General features: G+C 39.2%; 1 protein-coding gene across 1 annotated transcript in view; it reads right to left on the reverse strand.

Annotated features, from left to right (window-relative positions):
* LOC117235418 (sterile alpha and TIR motif-containing protein 1) overlaps positions 1-21,383 on the reverse strand; it is a 138,715-nt gene that overhangs the window by 82,739 nt on the left and 34,593 nt on the right. The gene's annotated exons all lie outside the window — the stretch shown is intronic.

Genomic DNA, 21,383 nt, shown 5'->3' on the forward strand with positions numbered 1-21,383 from the left:
CTCTTTTCAAGAGTTTCGCTATTTCTGTGTCTCCTACGTCTCTCCATTTTGTTGCTTGAACGAGTCGGATTGAAATGTTGAATTTTAATGGAGATTGACGCATTGCGTGACTTACAACGTCGAGTCATATACTCGTCGTATAGTCTTTTTAACAAATTTGACTGGAATCCAGAATTTCAGTTCCGTTCTTGGAACGAAGGATTTTAACAGTTATAAATTACCTGTAATATTTCAATAGTTTGCGATGGATACGATGTTACAACGGATAAATCACTATTACCATATGAACATGCGATTATTAGAAAAATTGCGTAATGAAAGCTATGCGAATTTGTTTTGTTCGTGATTTCGATCGATATATTTAGCTGTTCTATTAATCAAGTTTTTTGTACTTTATAACTGTGGATCTGACATAGCTACGCATAATAATGAAGTATGCGAATGCATTGTATGCGCAGTTGAATATGAATCATCTATCGATTTCCATTTAATCGAATGAATAATTAACGCTGCATTCATTATATCGATACACACATACTAACTACAATTATTCTGTAACTGACGAAAACTAGAATGTCAAAAAATATATCAAAACAGTGTACGTGCTCATAAATTGATCGTATTTTTACATAAAACTCCAGACACATCCGAAGAAGATATCAGGAAGTATGAAATATTAGTAAAAATAGAAATTATACGATAAGAGGATTCTCACCTGAGTGATGGAGTTTTCGACCTGTTTGCTGAGTAGTCGAAAACGCTTGGAATTTGCCACGGTGTGAAAACTTTGTGAGTTCAAACGAGTTCATTTGATCGAGGCGAAATTCGAGAGGCACTGCTATTACGAAATATCGAACACAGAAATTGCGACGCTTCCTGTTCTCATAAGGAGAAAAACAAATATTTCGAAATATTAAAATCATTTTTATTCTAGTAATAATAATAATTCTATCCTGTACCCTGTATCTGTAATAGATATCTATAGGAATTTATAATTTACGATAGAAGATATACAGTTGAAGTAAGATCGAAGAAAGAATTCTTCCATTTTTAGAAAATACAATTTCTAAGAAGTATATTTGTTAACTTGTTATAAAATTCGCAAATTATTTTTTAACTGTAAGCTACATCGTATTACAGACGCGTTCATACAAATGTCATATCTATAATCGTTCTTCGATATTTGCATTTAATAACGGACACAGAAAATAACACGAAATTATATAACGATCAGAAAACAAGCATAGAGTTACGAAAACAAAGAAGATACAACTAACCGTGGTTAATTTCTTCAGTTTCACGCGACATCGAAGCCGCTTTGGTCGCACTTATCTCGCGACTCGTCCGCGGAAGAAAATTGCGTAATTGGAGTCGCGATACGCTCCATCCGGTCCGATGTTCCGCGAATAACGTCGTCCAATTCGCGGTTCGAGTTCGAGAAAACACAACAACGTTTCTAGATACGAAATGAATAATTCTTTCCAATTGAATCATCTTTCGTTCGTTGCTTTTCAGATGTACACACAAACCTAAATATAATACTTTGTAATAGCACGATTTAAAAGTCTTAGATCACCTTTATTGATAATTCCAGTTAGACTTGTCTTTAGATTGGAAAATCATTTTTAGATATTCTGACAATTGCGTTATTTGTTTGCAATTTAAAAATTCGGCTTGAATCATTGCAACGATAGGAGATCAGAGGTGAACATTATGGAGTATCTACTTCAACGTGGAGATATCTGATGCAAGGGAAAAGAGATTAATTAATTTTTTAAAATGTTTTGAGAACGATATAGTGACAAATGCTGGACGATAGAAACGAAGAACATCGACTGAACGTTTGATCGAATTTTATCGTAGAACTCTTAAAGGGTTGATTCCGAAATTTATCAACAGAATTCCAGAGAATATTTTTACGGGATCTTCGACTCGAAACAAATTTCCAACGAAAATAAATTGACAAAAAGATTCGAGAAATTTCTTCGAACTTGAGCAGAATGACTCGAAGAACAGTTGCTTCAATCGTCTACTTCCAAAGTAATCCCAGGGATCATAAAGGAACACATATATACCTCCAAATGAAAGAAACTCTGACATGTTTACAAATTAAATTTTCTATCAATAAACCGTCGCAAATGAAACTCCAACAAACTAATCAAAATTCTACGCTCAACTCGTAGTTATGCTGCTTAAGACGTATACCAGTAGACCTCTTCGCCTTCATTACGCCAATGTATCAAGACCCATGACCGAACAGTGACAAAAGTACCGAATCAGAGAATCTCCTCGCGTGGATCATTAAATTCGCTGGTGCATATAAACGGCAATGAAGAAACCATGACAGACTGGGTTCGTTTCAGTCGTCGTTACCCTCGATGAGGCAAGACGATTAAAAGCGTCGTTGTCGCGACATTTCGAACTGCCCTTTCGGCTGTGACACGTCCTGGTCCCGACGAAAATAAACGGTCTAGGCGACATCCTAATTAGCTCGCGTACACGGCCCTCGTTAACCCTTTGAATTGAAACGAAGAACTTCGGTATTGCTTCGCTTTGTTTCAATCGTCAGCCATCAAAGGTTGCGCACCTTCATCCTGTTGCAATTGGGAACGTCGCACCGTGCCGCCAAGTCCATCTTAATGAAAGTAGCGAAAGGAAGACGGACCGTTGGATGCTAGAGAATTAATTCCGGGATTACCAAGAGCGGTGGAAACCAGCAATTTGTAATTTTTCAGAGAAATTTGATAGATTCATATCGGTGGAAATTTTGGGGCATTTAATGCTGCGCTTCTTCTCGCTTCTTCTACGCGTGCTTTCTTCGCGATACTTACTTCGTAAAAACACGTGGAATAGATCGAGTATGTAGGATATTAAATACACAAAATATATTCGGTCAAACGATTGGTATTTATATCTCGTACTCTACGTTAAAGTTTGTTGAACGAATTCGACTATGCGATTCCGAGTGGTCAGTCGATTTAAATAACCATGTTGAGACCCCGACTGATTTCTGGCGCCAACTGTGACCTTCGCTAGTAAGGCGGAAATAACAAAAATTCGTAAAATTCTTGGCTTTGCTTGAAATTGAAATAAACATGAATTTAAGTCGCTATAAATCACACACAGTGCCTCGCGCAACGTACAATTATTCCATCGTTTGCAATCTACGATAAATTTCTTTATAGCCTTTTTAAAAACCAATTTACACGCTTCATCATACGTATTTCCACCATCTCCTCTAAACAAACAATAAGATCGCCATTAAACCAGCGCAATCACCACCGCCACCATCGTCGTCCTCGTCGTCGTCGTCGTCGTCATCGTCATCATCATCATCATCATCATCGTAAACGAGGTTCTCTAAAGTAACCATTCCGTAAGAGGTTCATCTAGAGGCGCGGGAAAACCCATCAAACCCGCGTGAAAAAAGAAATCACTCGACGCCGGCCGCTCGGTCCTCGTCGCGATAGCGTATGCAAAGGGGACGCAAGAGCACCGATGCCGCAGCTATAAAGACAAATAGTAGCGAAACGAGCCCAACAAGGCCTAACGACGTGTATTTGCATCGGTCATTAAGACGGCCGAGAAACCGCGGCGCAGGACGGACAAAAGGATACCCGCCGCTAAAGTAACGCTTATCGCCGCTCGCGAAAGCGCATTTTCTTGCGTAACACTGGCTCTTGACCTCTTCTGCCTTCCCTTTTCTCAGCCGTGTTCCCATGTTCATAAAATGTTGCATGTAGCTTACGGTTGGACAATGGTCTATGCGGTTAGGTGCTAAGTATTTGATGGTGCAAGGATTCCGAGAGATTGTAAGGTTGGTTTTATCATTTTCATGGACATTCGTAGGATAGAGATCGCGTTAAGATCGGGGCTGACTAACGGGTAGGTCATTTTTCAGTTTTACCACTCGTTTAACTTATATAGAATCAGCATTTTGTTTCTGCAATTACCAAAAACAATTACTTTGATTATCGATCATCGATAGAGCGCATATAAATTTCATTTTCTCGGACAAAATTTTGAGTAGCGCCTAGTCGAGCGAATTCATCTTAGAATGTATGATCTAAGAGTGTACTGGGTTTATTAGAGTAAGGGTGGATCTGCATAGATAATTGCGAACAAGCGTGAGTTTGGTGGCTCTCGGTTCGTACATTCCATTCTACAGGTTTTCATTTTCCTCCCCTATTTTCTTTACCATGATGCTGTTCTAGAGTAAGCACAGTAGATCTCCATCAATCCTAAACGTCTTCATAGAAGAACCACGTATAACAGGAGATCACTGCTGATATTTCTTGCTGCTTATGATTTTTGTTCACAGAATAGTCGTCCATCTAGAAAAGTGGATTCAATCGACGGTGATTTTTCATTTCGCTAATCATTCATGGAATGCACCCATAGAAATCGTTCGTAGAATTCATCGCCGATACGTAGAGTAGGTTAGAAGGGCTTTCTGCTCGAATAAATCATACGAAATCATCGTTCAAACGTTCGTCTTTAACAAGCAAGAAACAAAGTGAATAAATTGCGTGTGTTACAATTCTCCATAGAGATATACGCGTGTCACCATTCTTCCAGTCGTCCTTTGCAATTAGTGTCACGTTCCTGGAAGCGGTGCAGATACATTAATTCCGCTGGCGACGGAAAAAATGGTCGCGGATCGATCCCGCGACGCGGCGAGATAGCCTGGCAGACCTTCGACAGCCGCCCACTAGGCTCGACACGTTCACCATCGTAAAACTTAAGCAAAATTGCCGCGTGATTCATTATTAATGTCGTTATTTCACGGCGGCGCGCTGGGAAGGTGCAGCTACTTGTCTGTACATTTATCTTCGCGATGACGAGTTTCTGGAAAACGATCGCCGTCGAACCTATTCTGGAACGATGGAAAGAAATTCAGGCGACTCTGAGAAACGTCGTTCACCTGGATATCGTCCGCTTCCTCGAAATACGTTGTCAGTCGTTTCTAAAGTTCGAGGAACTTTAACTTTTCTTGGTCCGTTTACTTGTTTCGTGAAAGTTTAGTTGTTGGAAGGTTGGAACACTTCGTCCTGTGTTTTTTTTTATTTGGAGGTGTTATTCCGGTTAAACGGTTGGCAAGAAATCAACAACGTCGCTATATATTGTGTAATTTAACGATTTATATTATCAAGTTAACCAAGCAACGTTCTTCGATATTTAAGAATTAAGACAATTTATAATTCCAGCTTCTGCGTAGATTTGTCTTTTCTATTTCTTAATATGTGTCGAAATAAATAATATTTGATATTATATCTGACAAAGGTACGATAAATGTATCTCTCTGGATTCTTCTTCCAACGAACAGATTAAAAATGAAAATGGACATTTGACACAAATCGTACAACCGATTGCCGAATATTTCGTTACAATCTCGCTTTCGTATCAACAGAGAATAAATCTTTATGTTTTAAGAAGAGCTTCAAGGTGAAGTTAAAGATTACCAAATTCTCGGCATTCTAACACTGTTTTATCTTAACTTTGTTTAAACAACGTTCTTTTAACGAACAATCGATCTTCTGTAACGCACATTTTGTCCCAGTTACGAGTTTACGAAACTTCATTCATGGAATCTTGTGCTCCAAATTTTTCAATCTTGCGACTCAACGCTGCTCGATAAAGATATCCAGGAGTTCGGTTTTGATCTTTAACCCATTTAATCTGACAAACTCGTGATCATTCGCGTGGAAAGAGACAAGTCGAAAGCAAAACACGTCAGATGCCAACGGTGGACAGACACGAGACGTCTTTTGATCCAGCTAGTTCCATAAATTTTGTCTTTTGCCACAGGCACCCAGTTCTGTCCATCTTCTACGTTACTGACAGAGTCGCCATACTTGCGCGCTTTTAACGCGGTTATAAAATATTTAAACGCCGAATAAAACATCGTCGCAGCGATCTTTGCCAGCGATGCTGTAAGTGGAACGAGCTCGATTCCGAGAACTACGAAAGCGGACCTGTTAAAAACACCTGTGAAATCGGCAACGTAGCCAATTTTATTGCTCCGTGGAAAATTTTCAAACCTTTCCGAAATTGCACGTGGTTTTCTAAAGGTTAACGCGATTATCGACTAACGTGGTCTTCCTTTTACTTTTACAACTCTGCCGTAGTTTTATGTTCCAATCTCATTATCGTTTTAACGATTAAAACAACTTCGAATATAATCCAAGAAAAATGCCTGGCTTCTATCTTTTTATAGAAACTTTTTTAGATCTTCTTAGATCTTTTTTTAGATTTACATATATTTTTTAGATTTCCTATGACTTTTCTAAAACACGCGCATAGTCTGTTTCTGCTCCTTCGTTTCTTTCCTCTTTTTAATCGACAATATTTCTGGCATTAAATACCATATTCGGCATGGTCAGCAATTTCGGAACGTGCCGAAAATTCCAATTGCGACGATATTCGTTTGTAGCCTGCCTCTCTCTCTCTCTTTCTTTCTCTCTCTCTCTCTCTTTCTTTGTCAACAAAATTCGTACAATTTCTCCATGACACGTCCGCAGACGGTCAATCGGGGGGATTCCAAGTAACGAAGCTGGGACTTTCCTCGTTCCTCCAAGTAAGTCCAGCAAATCGTGTCAAGCGTGCATCGCACGACAATCGCGAGTTGTGAGTCATACGCGCGCTTTCGATTAGACCCCCCTCCCCCACGGACGAGAGCCGACGTCGTAGCATGATTATTAATGCGCCTCGTTCACCAGAGTACGAAGGCACGAGTAAAGTATCAGAACCTTGTTAAGTGTCAAAAGAAAATCACCTGTCAGTATCAGAATTCGTAATTATCTCATTACATTGATTAAATCTTGTCGCGGTAATTCATAAAAATTCTTTCATTTTTCTGTGACAGTTATGACTAATACCAAGATAGTCGAAGGTGTGATTCACGTGAAAATGTATCTTGCCAAATAAGTTCAAAAACGCTCGAATTCTTCCACCTTATTAGATTATCCAATCTGTAGTATGTACGTACGATTATTTAATCTATAATTCATATTTCCAATTTATTTGGCTAGCTATGGATTAGCAAACGTAAAATACAGCATTATGTCTACGCTTTTTCTAGTAGCTGTTTTTAAGTAGTTGTTATCTATTGTCAGAACGATGTGCCTCCAGCAAAATATTGAGATATTACACGCAATTTGTATTTAGAGATATTCAGTCTCGTATCGCATACGTATCTATGAACGTATCTATGAAATTCAAGTATATGTACATTAAAGAATAGTTGTAGCGTTAACATCGAAGCGGACAAAATGATTAATGCGTAATTTCCTATAGAAATTTTACGGATTTGCAACTGTTCGTTTTTATCGACTATGCAAGCAAATGTTTCTTTTTTCGTTGCAATATTTATTGTATATTTGTATATTTTGATTCCTTTAGTACGAGTCTCGTGCTTCAGTCAACCAATATCAGAGGAATAATGACGATCATAAACAAAATATTCATAAGATATTAATCTTATCAACACGAAGCATCATCGTATCGAACCTTGACTTCGTTCCTCCAAGCAGAGGAAAGAAACGCTATGTATACGTATGAGAATCGGAAAAGCTCGTGGAAAATCGTGCCCGACCTTCGTGAGTTTTCTTTCTCCGTCGTGTCGTTTTCCTCGCGCAATCATGATTAACCTGAATCACCGTCGGGATCGCGGAACCCACGCGCACCGCCTGACCGACGCGACGCCGCCGTCGGTTGTTCGTTACAAAAGGGGAGGAGATAAGCGAGACAAGCGGATCGCGATTTTTAATCGGTCAACTGAGACCCAGCCACGCTCGACTCGGTAATTATCCTGGTAAGCGTGGTCGTTGGGCTTACTCTGTCGAGATAACGAATGGCCCGACAGATTTTGAAGAATCGTTGTGGTTCATTCTGTCGACCCAGTTACCCATTTTACTTCCTTCCGTGATTTCCGGAAAAGAGCAAGAGGCGCATAATGACTAATTCCGGCTGTGAGAAGATATTACAAAATCAGGAAGGAAATATCAGAGCATCGTACTTGTTAAGAGTAACGTTAACTTTATCCAGAAACTGATCGTACCGATTCATATATCATACTGCGATGCAAAAAGATCGATTAAAAATATTAATCCATTTAGGGAGGAAGAAATTCCATTGTATATTATTCTATTGTATTCTTTGTATCGCATTTTCTTAAAGTTTCAAGTTCTTAGAATTTCTATACGTACATATTGAGTTGGCAACTAAGTGATTGCGGATTTTGTCAATACCACCTAATGACAAAATCCGCAATCACTTAGTTACCAACGCAATATGTATAAGTTTAATGAAATGAAACTCTTAGCCTGAGTTGTCACTTGCGCATAGATTGAATTCTAGAGATTCGTCAACAATGTTTGCCGTGACGTTTGTCGATAAGAAACGAAAATTGTTACGTATCAGTATGGGAAATATTTTTGTTCTTTTTTTTATCAATTTTAGGTAAATCATTATACGTATCGAGAGAAGACATCAGAGATCGTTGGTCGACTCGTTGGCAAAATGAAATTACACCAAGTTCTCCAGTTGTCCGGGTGGGTCGCGGTTTGCCACGGGGTTCTACGTGTTCGTAATTAACTGCCGTCATTTATCTGGCCGCGTAAGAAGAATAATGAGTGACGCCGTGGTACGAAACTTCGTTCCACCAACGGTTGATTAATTCGTAAGTTAAATCGTCGTGGGGGTTCGGCTGCCTCTAGACAAAAGGATGATGGATACGAATCAGCTGCTTTGAGGAGGCACCTACGTATGTACGTGCACTACCTCCGTGATAAACTACTGTTTCGAGTTCCTCCGGCAACCAAGAATCAGGAAACGCTGGCAGGAAAAACACGAGTAGCTTTGCCTCTTTGTTTCTCGAGGAAAAGAATCTCCCGGTGAATTTATTTTTGTGCAGAGAAAGATAATAAAAGATCTTTTCCATAGCTTTATTTGGTTGTCTGAAAAGTTCGTAACGCGTTTGGCAATCCACGTACCAACAATAAGTTTCATATGTAAATATTTGACGAGAAATCGTCGAAGGAAACGAATGATACGCGATTCAATAAAATATTAATTCTATATAAATCCTAATTCTATAAATTCCATATTAACTCTGCGAAGATATATCGCGTTTAAATTTTTCTTCTCCTTGCGATCTTCCCAAACGATTCAGCGGTACGTTGAAATATTTTTCAGAAAGCAAGTGACGAGTCTCGGAACGCGTGCCAGGAACGTCACGAACGAGTACCAGAAACTTCCTGAAATTGAAAATAAACATTTTTCACGAATTTATGAAAAACCGCGCGATCGAACCGACCGAAACGCGCGAAAGATGAATGATCAGGGAAGAGGCGTTATTTTTAGAAAGGTTCATAGGAACGTTCGTTCTCTTGTTTCCTATTGTTGTCGTTTCATCGTCCTTTCCGTGATTAATCTCGCCTGAGATCACGAATTATTCTTACGCGGTACTAACTACGCTACGAGGCTAGTAATGGGATCCGGAAGTAATTTGTCATCCAGTCCAGACGTTCCTAGCGACTGAAATTAATTATTCTTAACCCCGTGTCTTCATCGAATCGTTTCTTCCTGGCAGACCGCCGATATACGAATCATGTAAATCGCTTATGAAATCGAACGTGTTGCACGATTAAAAATTATTCAATGGATACTCGATTCATACGTACGTTTCCTCTGATTCTTGCCCAGCATCTTACAGAAATTGATTGTCTATCACGATACGAGAATATTTATGGCCTTTGTTCATCGTGAGTGATACTTAATGGGAAAGCTGTCATGATAAAGGAACGCGAAACGGGATACGATGAGTGAAAGTAAGCTACGATCGTTCGTTGTTAACCGTTTCAAGATGTTTCAATAGTTTGAAGCTTAAAGTGATAAATGTTTGTCGAAACCATCGATGATTAACTTCTAATGGATCGACGAGACAGATTCGTTCTGATAATTATATTGTTTGGATTTGAAATCGATTACAGTCGAATATGGTTAAGTTTGGAAATGAGTATGGTTAGGTTTAGAATAGTGGTACAATTTGAAAGGAAAATTGTAGAAATTTCTTGCGAATATTATTTATAATATTTCCCAACATAGCTAAATTTCGTTTTGCTAAGATTAGGTATAGTTAGGATTAAGTACGAATTAGACGTCGTTACGTTTAAAAATGTACGTATAAATATTTTCTACGTGAGAGGAAAAGTACGTTAGGTATGATCGCGTTTGAAGAAAGACTATGAGGAAAACTTCTTGAGAATATTGTCGCAATATTTTGTTAGCATATTTAGACTTCGCCTAGGCGCGGTTATGTTTGTGTTTGCTACAAATAGGTATAATCAAGTTTGAAGTGGGAGGAAAATGTAAAAAACTAACACAATATTTACCGATGCTAAGGATTAAGCAGCAAGAGTTTCTTGGAAAGTTTCTCTAAAAGAAATTTTCAAGAAATTACAGGGTCGATCACTTTGTATCTACATGGTGTCCTCTAGTTACGGCTATCGATTCGATTCGAAACATTTTTCATCGAGATCGGAGTGCAAGGCTGGTACGAACCGTGAAAACGTTCAACGAGATAGATACGTCCGTGTGGGTTTTTTGGTATGCAGCATGAAATTAGTCGCCTATTTGTCATCCTCGCGCTATATTTCGTGCTCATGAATATTCGATCGAGACGAACGACCCGATGCAACCGTGATACCTTAAATCTCTCCGTTAATCGGATACTTCCAGGCTTTATAAATATCGTGGTCGCGTGGGTCGCGTTAACTTCGTTCTAACCTGTCACGGGGAATTCGCCTTCCCATAACTTATGCTAATTTTAATTTTACGAACACCACCGTTTGCCTCGAATTCGTTTCGAACGTTTCCCTTGCATTTCCTCGTTTCGACATTTTAAAATGCAAGGAAAAGTATCGTTTGATCTTTATTTTTGGAACGACTTGCATTTACAACGCGTTACGAATACAGTCACACGAAATTTTCCATATTTTTTAACCACAGAATGCTCTTTGGATCGTCGAAAAAAAAAAAACACTCGTTTGTTATTCAATCAGATTATGACACGGAATATGTCCGAGCTTAATGAAGTTATGCCTCGCGATATCTGTTTAAACAAAACAATTGAAATCGCATATATGAAAGAGAAAATTCTCAGGCTTAAAACGATGAATGAAATGATCCACAAGAGAGATACTAATGTTTGTAAAAAAAAAAGAAAGAAAATTGTTTAGAAAATTAATACAAAAGATCAGACATTTCGTATGTTGATGAACCATTCTCGCAGTGTATAAATGGCTTTTTCTCGCATTTCTCAAAATTTATCCATCGAACTCTGTGATTCAGCCTGATCATCTATATTTTCTGTATAAACAGTTTCCAGACTCCGCGTGCCTAAACATACGTTACTCGATTATTTTCAGCATCGAAATCCAAGGACTGTGTAACCGTGGTATTCGCATCTTCCATGTTCCAAACTCCAAGGTCTCCACCGATTCTATCCTCATTCATTGACCATACCATACGTATTAAAAGATGGGATTTCCCTATAAGCGTCAAGCACGTATATCTGAAAACATTAATCAAGTTATCTGGCATCAAATTCTCCGGAATCCAGGTAACTTGGCACATCCGAACGATCGTGTCTCTCGATATCTATAAAAATAAGAATCGTCGTATCGACATCCACAGTCTACTTGCGACAAACTCCATCTTAAACTCACTATTCTACATAGTCGTATTACGATCGATGCTACGTTACATTACGTATAAATTCAGAAAAAAAACATTCGTGAAACGACAAAGTCAACGGATCGCCTTGGAATTGATTTCGTTGATCGATACGATCCAACGATCACGACGTGACCACGACGATTTCCGCCTTCCAGCGAGGAAGAGTGGTGTTTAAACGCGTAATCGTCGGAAACATCAATTCCCGTTGAAGCGTAGGAGACGCATACCAACACCCACCAGAAAGCATCATTGCGTCTTAACGTGTGCCACGATTGTTCTAACGCCTGTCGATGCGACAAGGTGTGCGTAAGGTCAGGGCGCAACGTGAATCGTGATACGCCCCTGACACGCTCGTTGGACTTGACACGCGTCCCTCCATTTCCTTTCATTATTCTCAAACCATACTCTTTTTCCCTTTCTTTTTTTTTTTTTTTTTTTTTAATGAATTGAACGTAAGCAACGTCCTTACCGAGAAAGAAATATCATGTTTCTTAATGTATTTAATGTACTAGTATATTCGTAGATACAGATCTGTAAATCTGGTGTTGATCTCTAATCTAACGGAATTCAGTTTATCTATTGATGATCGTGCAAATTCGCAGAATTTATCGAGGAAATGACGATCAGCCAGCGAAAAATAGAAAAAATTGTAAAATTCGAAATTAACATACATCGGGATTGGAATCGAATGTCGAGATTGATTGCATTGTTACAAAGAGGATTCCTTGCCGATTCCCACGAAGGAATCGAATAGAATCACCGCGAGCCTTTTCAAATGCGTGCGAGGCGTGGCGCCTGCGGAGTAACGTGGCGAATTTATTAGCATTTCAATGGTAATCCGCTCGAGCTAGTATATACCAGCCGGTTGAACTTGTCGTACCACAAACCTTAATAAATAATTTACTACTCGCTATATAATAACACGTTCGGAGATCAGCAACTGGAAGTTGAAGAAAAAAGGAAGCAGTGTTTATCCTGGCATAACTTTTCAAATTAATGAACAATTATTAGATTAGTAACCGTCACTTACGATTTCCACGCCCAGGCAATTTTCTCGTCGACCTATTGGTTCTATATCCTCTACATCCTCTACAATCCTTCTATCAGGTTTTGCGATTCTCTCCGACACCTGAGAAGCTATCATTTCCATCGTTCGTAATTTTCACCGACGTTATTATACGAATTATCGTCACACGATTCCTGTTCTTTCCGCGGAAAAAACTTGAACACTCATTTCTGACAATAATATCACCGTGTATAGCGTATCTCCATGCATTGTGCGTAATAATTGTTTATGGAAGATACTGAGACTCGATTTACGAGCGTTCAAGCTCGCGATATAAATTTCAATCTTTAAATACGAGTAGATTCGCCAGTTGTACGATATTTGGGTTGTGGTAATTTTCTGTTGGTCGAAGGATCGATGAAATATCGATGGAACGATAGAAGATAGCACCGAGGAAGTTTGTTAGTCCGAAAAGATGAAAGAATTGGTTGAATCGAATGAATGGGTCTTCGAATCTTAAGATTTGCTGTAATACTTTTATAAAAGCTACACGAGAGAGACTGCAGTATACGACTTCTTCGAATAAATATCTTTTTCCTCTCTTTTCCTTCGTACCGCTGAAAAGACCGTAGACTCGAGAAGTTACGTTCGAAAAAACGCTCACATTTAAACACCATGACCGCATCTTTTACCTCTGTTTTATCTGCAAAACGCAGCTTTCGACCAAGCAAGACAAAATCTCAAGATCAAGATGCACCGAGAAGAATCGAGCCTTTATGCAAAATCGTAACTCACGGGGACGTTTTCGTGCAGCGCGGTTCCTTTTTTCTTTCGTCATTCGAGAGACGTAATTTTCCATGGAGGGAGTTGCGGTGGTCGTTACCAACGGTGACGAGGACTGCAAAAGGGTGCAAGAAGGAACGAAACGGACGAACAGCAACGGTACAAGCTTTATATCGCGCATAAACATTCCTGTCGTAAACGTCGCCGTTTCGACTGACGGAAGCGGCCGATAATTTATGCGAGAACGTGTCTTAATTGTTACAAACAAGCGCGACCGACCGTGCTGGACGAAGGCCCGAGTTTTAATGAGCCGCCGAATATCGTCGACTTGATACAACAGGCAGTTTCACGAGGTTAGAGAATTTTATGACAAGTTTCGGCACTGGCGGTGCCATTTGTCATTCGTCGTTTTTCTTTTAATTTGGAAGGAAATCACATTTGTTTGATATTATGTATTTACAAAAATTATTTGTCCTGGATCAATCGTTGTTTACTGGTTTGTTAATTCATCAAGGACCAAGTGTTTAAGCGATGTGTAACCAATTTACGTATTCTTTCGCCAAGAACAATGCATCAGGATGTAAGACGAGCAATGTACACGTTCGAATGGTAGATATTTTACAGAAGATGAGAAACAACAACATTTCTACGATTTAAACGAAGAATGATTCGTCCTGGTGTACGAATTACATCGATTTCTCCAACTTTATAAAATTCGCGATATTAAAATAGAAAATTTTCGATGATATCAGTTGATCGAAATGGGACTGGAAATGAAACGTTGTTTTAACGCAACGTTGGACACTGAACAATATAAAAGGTGCATAAATTAAAAGACATTGTTTGAAATTCCTCTCGTTAAGCTTCAAGGTGGAATTGAAACCTATAAAACCAACTTCTGCAAACAACTCCAAATGTTCGATCCAGCGTTAACCCTAATTTACGTTCGATCATACACCGAAGTAAATGTCCAACGAATCTCGTACTTCCACGAAGGAAGAAGTCGCACATTCCACGCACTGTCTCCACTAAGATAATCCAGATTAACCAAACAGGACGTTCTTAGAAGGAAGACATTGACGATGTTCCAGAAACTGGGCAAACGGACGTAGCAAGAAGCATCGATAAAGTCGCAAACGAATCCCCCCAGTGGCGTGGTTCAAAAGGATATCCGACAAATGCGGCGGAAAGAGGCAGAGAACCGAGGAAGAAGGTTCTTGGACAAGTGGCAGCAAGATATTCGGTAAATAAATCATGCTACCTCCGTAAATCTTCGCGTTGGATGGGAGAATCGGACTATTATTAATAGCGGCGCGTCTTGTTACTTCGACGACCGCGCGACGTCATTTATTTATGGTGTTAAATGCCATAAAGCAGCCGGCTAGAAGGAATTCCTTTCGAATTTCTCGCTGAAAAGGATCGACCGCCATGTTATGATGCGAAGAAAACTAAAATATCAGCCTTTAAACTTGTCTTAATTCAGCTACGTATATTTTTCCAATGATCGACAGTACGAATCGAAGGTTTCGCGACAAGAACCACCGAAATTACAGTTTGCTACGAGATCCAGCGTAATATTTCACGATGAAATTAATTATACAGAATTAATAAATCGCCCATAAAAATACGATGCTTCCATTTCTTTTACCGCGAGACTTTGATTAATCAAACTTTCCAACGACAGTTTCGATCCCGTTCAAGTCGATTAACGAAGATCAAGACTAAACGTTTTTCTCATCGAATTCGTAAAGTAGGTTTGACAAAGTTTTTTTAATAACAATGATTGCGCAACGCGCGACAATTGAACGAGATCATGAATTATGACAACAACGTTGAGGCCAATTTCAGCAAGTTTACGTTCGGTCAAATCGAGGCCAGCCATCAATTTCGTGTTCGTAGAACGCGTTCTAATTGCGAGACAAACACGAGACGCCGTACTCGAGCTGCCATTGTTGCTCCCCGTATTCATTGATTCGTTCCATACCGAATGGGGAACGAACGCCAGGACGTGGCGTGTAACTTGGACGATCGTATAACCGGTGCTACAAAAAGGGAATAAGGTAGAGAGAAGCCGAGGTGAAATCGAATCGATGTCCCTTTTAATAATTTTCGATGCGTCGAAATTTATACCGAATCGGTGGAATTAATTTCGAAGATTACGAAAGGAAGTCACGAACACGTGGATGATTAATGGCGATGATACGAGATTTCGATCGAGGTTAGCTTATCAAAAGACCTTAATTAAGCCTTTACATATCGATTTCACCAAACTGCTCGCATGCGATGCACCGCTGTTCGAACATATACGAGCATTTGCTTATTCTTGGTAAAACATATTTTACCGTGATAATTTGATTCCTTGGAGCCGAGTATAATGGAATATCACGATAACACAAATAAATTAACTTTTACAAGGCGATATACATTTGTAATTGTCAAAGTTTGTAAAAGCGCACTCTGTTATTCGATAAACTTTTTATTTTCGCACTCTTTAATTTTTGAATTATAATTCAGATGAAAAAGTCATTCTTCTAACTCGACGCAACGTCTTCGATCGCTAATACAATGGTTTAACAAATGATAAACGTATACGAAGGCCACAGAGGAAATCATTATGAATGACACTTCTACTTTTCACAGAGAAACAATTTTAAGATTCCATTACATCTCGAATCAATCCTAAAATCGTCCCTTTAATTCATTAATTGATCTTCAGTCAATTAGTATGTCATCAATTTAGGATTAAATGGCAACAGAGGATGAAAGCGTCTGTGTATTTATGAACGGTAGTATACGTCGTTATCTTTTTTCATAAAAACAAGATAAAGCTACGTTGTACGTTATATCTATAAAACGAAAGAAGAGAAAAGTTGGATTAAAAGAAGAACTCCTTAAAAGAGCGTTGGATTCCTGGAAAAAGTGTGTCACACGGTGGACAACAGAGTTCCCCGTTTCTCGTCCCGTTCTCCGATTGTGAAACATTATTTACGACCTTGCCAGCAGATGCTGCTTGTAGGTGTACGGCCAGCAATGGTAAACCACAAAGATCGGTCTTCATTGTTACAGCAACAATGCTTTGCCGTTGCGAGCGGTCGGCCACGTGTCCTTGCAACGTGCTACCCAAACAAGAAAGTATACCGGGATTCGCCACGGGAAGTGTTAACCTTAATAACGAGCTTTCAACCACCCACCAAGGTGCCCTAATTACGAGAACAAGCTGACCGATATCTGGCTCGTTTCTTTTTTCACGTTTTCGCGACCAACGAATGGGATTATTGGACGCGTTGAATCGAAAGCATCAGTTCTGTCCTCTGCTTTGGTTCGAAAGGATTTTGATATTTTTGATACAGTATGCTAAGCTATGGAGATGGGTTTGTAGTGGATGGAGACCACAGAAAAAGGGTATAACAATTTATAATTATATTTTTAATGGAGAATTTAAGAGGAATTTAATACGCTTCGTACGTTTTATATTAACAAAATCGTATTTTTATTTGATTTTCACATCGAGTGGAGCACTCTTCCTGCGATTAATTTTTTCTGTAAAATTATACGCAGATGTCAATTTAATTTTTCCGATCTATTTCCCATCTTTTTACCACGAATATTATTCCGTAATCTTCTTTTGAGCGCATTAAAGCGGATACGAGACGAAAAAGCAAGGCCTTGAAAAATTCTCGTCACAGCGAGTTTTTTTTTTATCGTGCACTAAGTTGTCACGCGTGGAAGATCCAACCTGAAGATCACGTGAATTGTCGTTGGCAGTGCACGCTTGATAGAAAAGAATCTCGCGTTGACGTTATTAGGCCTCAGACGGGATATTCGGTTAATCGTGTTCGCACTCGCCAGCGTAAATCAGCGAAGATACGCCAAAAAGGAAAAGCAAATAGCCGGGATTTAACGGCATTAACCTTAATCACGAGCTTTCATACACCCACCATGATGACCCAATTACATACACTGATGCAAGACATACTTCTTCGTTATTGTGATCACTTACTCTCGCCGTTAATCTGTCAACTATCAAACATGCCATTCATTTGTCCAGACGAATCTCATGTTTGTTTTCTTTTCTTGACTTAATCTCGGATAAAAGGCGATAAAAGATACTTACAATTAGAAGAATCTTGTTAAACATTCTTTTGCATTCAAAATTCTATCATCTTTATGTGCTAGCATATACCATCGCGATAAATAAAACATCAATTTTATTTTAATAAATTCCTCTGCGATTGTAACGATTGATATTCAAATCTCTTCAAACTTCTCCAAACGTAGTATTCGCCCTTAAATTCCTTTAAAAATGATTTCCATGCCTATTGGACAAAATCTCAAACATTTAAAATTCAAAATTCTACGCTTTTCGAAACCCCTGAACGATTCAGTTCGCCTCTGAAATACGCGCGAAGAAATAATTCTACCGTCCAAGTTTTCAATTTGAACTTTCAAAGTACGAAAATTTCCTGTCAAGTCGAAAAGCACCTAAACGACCCGATTCCTCTGTAGAATGTACATATACCGCGGAAGAAATAATTTTCCTTCTGAAAATTGTATTCGAGATTCCAAAGCACGAAAAACAAATTTCGCTTCAACACTTGCTCAACCATAACAACTCCGTTACTCCTTGATTCCTCTACGTCCATCCTATTAATCCACAAATCCCGCACGTTTCTCCAAACCTGAAGCGATCAGAATCTGCGTTCCAGCAGTTTATTCGCAGTAAGGAGCTCAGCATGCAAATAATCCGACGTATTATTATTGTTAGCATTGGATTAATTCGGACTTCGTTCTAAAAATATTGGCATTGCGTCGAATTTAGAAGGAAACCGATGTATCCTGATCTTCTGCGTTTTATTATACGAGCAGGTTGCATAACGCGACGCGTCAAGGTCATCGGCAAGCGCCACTGTTACGCTTTTGCAGCGACGCTCATTAAACGTGCGAGAACAAAGCGGGCAACGGGTTTCAGACGGTCGTTTCCGGTCTAACCCCTCTCCATCCAGCCTTTTGTCCGTTTCTGCGGGACGCGCGTAATTTATAACTAATTTGCGCCGCATTGTTCGAAGCGTTCGAGCGGACCGCAACGATTTGCATTGTCCAGTTGCGTTTGAACGAACCGTTTAAAATGACACGGATACGTGTTTAATTTGTGCACCTGTTGGAACTGCTAGTAGAGACAATTGCTTTGGAAGAAATAGCGAACTTGGATGTTTCAAAAGGATTAATACTAAGGATTAAATAGGAAAATACTAAATGTGGAGTGAGATTTATTCCAAGTGGATGTAATGAATGTAAGAAGCAGAGTAACAAATGTAACAAATAATCTTCAAAATCTTAGAAAATTTAAATTCGATCAACTCGAACAATTTTCCTAACGCTTATGGTTTGCAGCGAGTATCTTAGATTTCCTCTTCCAAGCCAAACATACGAAAATCATCATTTTCCACAGAAAATCGACCATTCGAGAAAGATGTGTTCGAATGGAATTTAAGAAATGAATGCGACGAATGCGATATGAGCGATCAGATTTAAAATTATCGGCAAAGTCGGACGGAACGATTGTCAAAAGAGTCTTCGATTACTCTATTAATCTATTTGATTTGCTGACAATCGAGTTAACGCTAGTTTGCACCAGCTGCACCCTTTGTTCTTCAACGCATTCCATCGTCGGATCAGCACGTGCGACTCATCCGTACCGCGCGCGGCAAAAGCGTCCCTGGAATGGGGTCAGAAACGAGAAAAATCGTTGCTTTTATGTACCGACACCGACCGACGATGCGGCGACGTCGCTTCCACCGTATACAAGAAATCTCGTCACGTCTCCCGCTGGCCGTGTCAATCGAGCTAACTAGAGATAGCTAGTTATTGTGTCTTCTACTGTAATTAGGAACCTACCGACACCAGGTTTCTTTCTCAGCCACGTTCCCTCGTTAAACTGCCGATATTAAATACTCGCTGATTAAAAAATTCTTTATTTTGTCGTTAAAGTTTCTAACAATCTGTCACTTTTATAAAAGACTGTCGAGATTAAATGCGAGCTGTACATAATATATCACGTTTAAAATGTCCAATAAATAATTCAAATTTCCAATCTGCTAACTTTATAGCAAGATAATGAATATCGTTTCTGATCATTAATTTTCCATCGGTTAGCACGTTCACACATATACTTGGTGTATATTATTACTATAACATACGATATATAAATGAAAATATGTAGATCGTTACGAGTGTACAGCGTACATATATGTTCCACTGCGAAAATTATCACGCGGCAATGTAAGCTTTCGTTTATATGAACTGTGAAACGTTTCTGGATGGTTTCCATGGAATGACTCGGATGAGAAGTGAAACGGTAAATGCGGTGACGGAGAGAAATGTCGGTCGAACCTCGCGTCGCTGGCAGAAATGCCGACACGCGTCTAAGTGACAACCACTTAATAACTATAAAATTATGTATTTATTACATAAACGGGAGCACCGATACGTCGTGGCTTCAAAGACCTTTAACTGACTAAATGGCACCTCGTATTAGCCCACTTCGTGCCACCTTTAAACGTCGTAAACGTCCATTAGATATTACGCACGTAATACGGTATCCGAGGGCGTGTGGGCAGAGAATGCGAGCCAGACAAACGTGCCTCTTTGCATTGTCTACGAAACGATGCTACTCCACCATGATTTCGTTGTTTGACAGAAGAAAAATCTTGGAACGATCGTTTCAACGCAGAAGATCACCGTCATCTTCTTCGATCGAGGCGGTACTCTTGGAAAATGTCATCGTGCACCTAGATATGGACCAACTATGTTTAGATCTAATCCTGTTACGTTCTTCGAATCTTTCGTAACGCAATCGTCTTTTTTTTATGTTATAAAATCCTCTCATAAATCTTTATAAAATTCAGTTTAAAATTTCATGACCGTGCTAGGGTTACTTTGTTCTTGTCGCGATAAAAATTTCTACAATTTGACGAACTTTCAAATGCTCGTATTGTTAGATTTAAATTTTCAAATCTTAATCTTTACAATCGTACCAATCTCTGAACCAATTTCTATTTCTTTCTGCTGTAGTCGAAGATCTCCAGTTCTATTTTCTTCGTTTAATTGAATTTATCAAAGCACTGTTCGGAGTCATTGCAACAAATTTTCTCGCGGAATAACCTAAATTTCTTATAAACTCTTCGAATCGTCTGAAACAACTCACAACTGTACATCTCTTGCGGTCTGGAAACATCTCGTTCGCGGAGTTATTATGCAAAACTGCGAGACACGCATCGAATAGAAAATGTACTCTCTTTGAATAAACAAAGCGCATTCCTGCATGGTAGATGGCAATTATCGCGACGCGGTAATTATCCTAGATAACTATCGGAGAAAAACTATCCGAGTCCATATCGGCACTTGTCTATTTCTTGTCTACTATAATACAAATTACGTTAAACGCATTTAAACATTAGATACAAGAAACCACAGTCTCTTACACTCGTGAACATCTAGAACCATGTTTTTTAATTGATCGTTATTTCCAGTTAACATAAATTCAAATTTGCAAATCGTCGATCGTAAATTGAAATTAAACGTTATGTAATGGTTGACGTAAAGAAGAAAGAGGACAAAATAATCGTGATCGTACTTCAGAGCAATCGTAGCAAGATGTCCATCTTCATCTTGCAGAATTAACATTTTTTTCTGCGGCTCGTATGATCCGCGCGGCAGTTTGTCCAATTTTCGAGACATCAAATTGAAAATTTCGTCGCGTAGGTACTTGCCAATAATTGAACCCGCGGCCCTGTGTCCTCGATATAAGTCAATTCTCGTCGATTTATTAACATCGAATCGACCTAACTGAATTGTA

Source organism: Bombus vosnesenskii, unplaced genomic scaffold (genome assembly GCF_011952255.1).
Source record: "Bombus vosnesenskii isolate JDL3184/JDL3185 unplaced genomic scaffold, Bvos_JDL3184-5_v1.1 scf7180000013316, whole genome shotgun sequence".
Lineage (NCBI taxonomy): Eukaryota > Metazoa > Arthropoda > Insecta > Hymenoptera > Apidae > Bombus > Bombus vosnesenskii.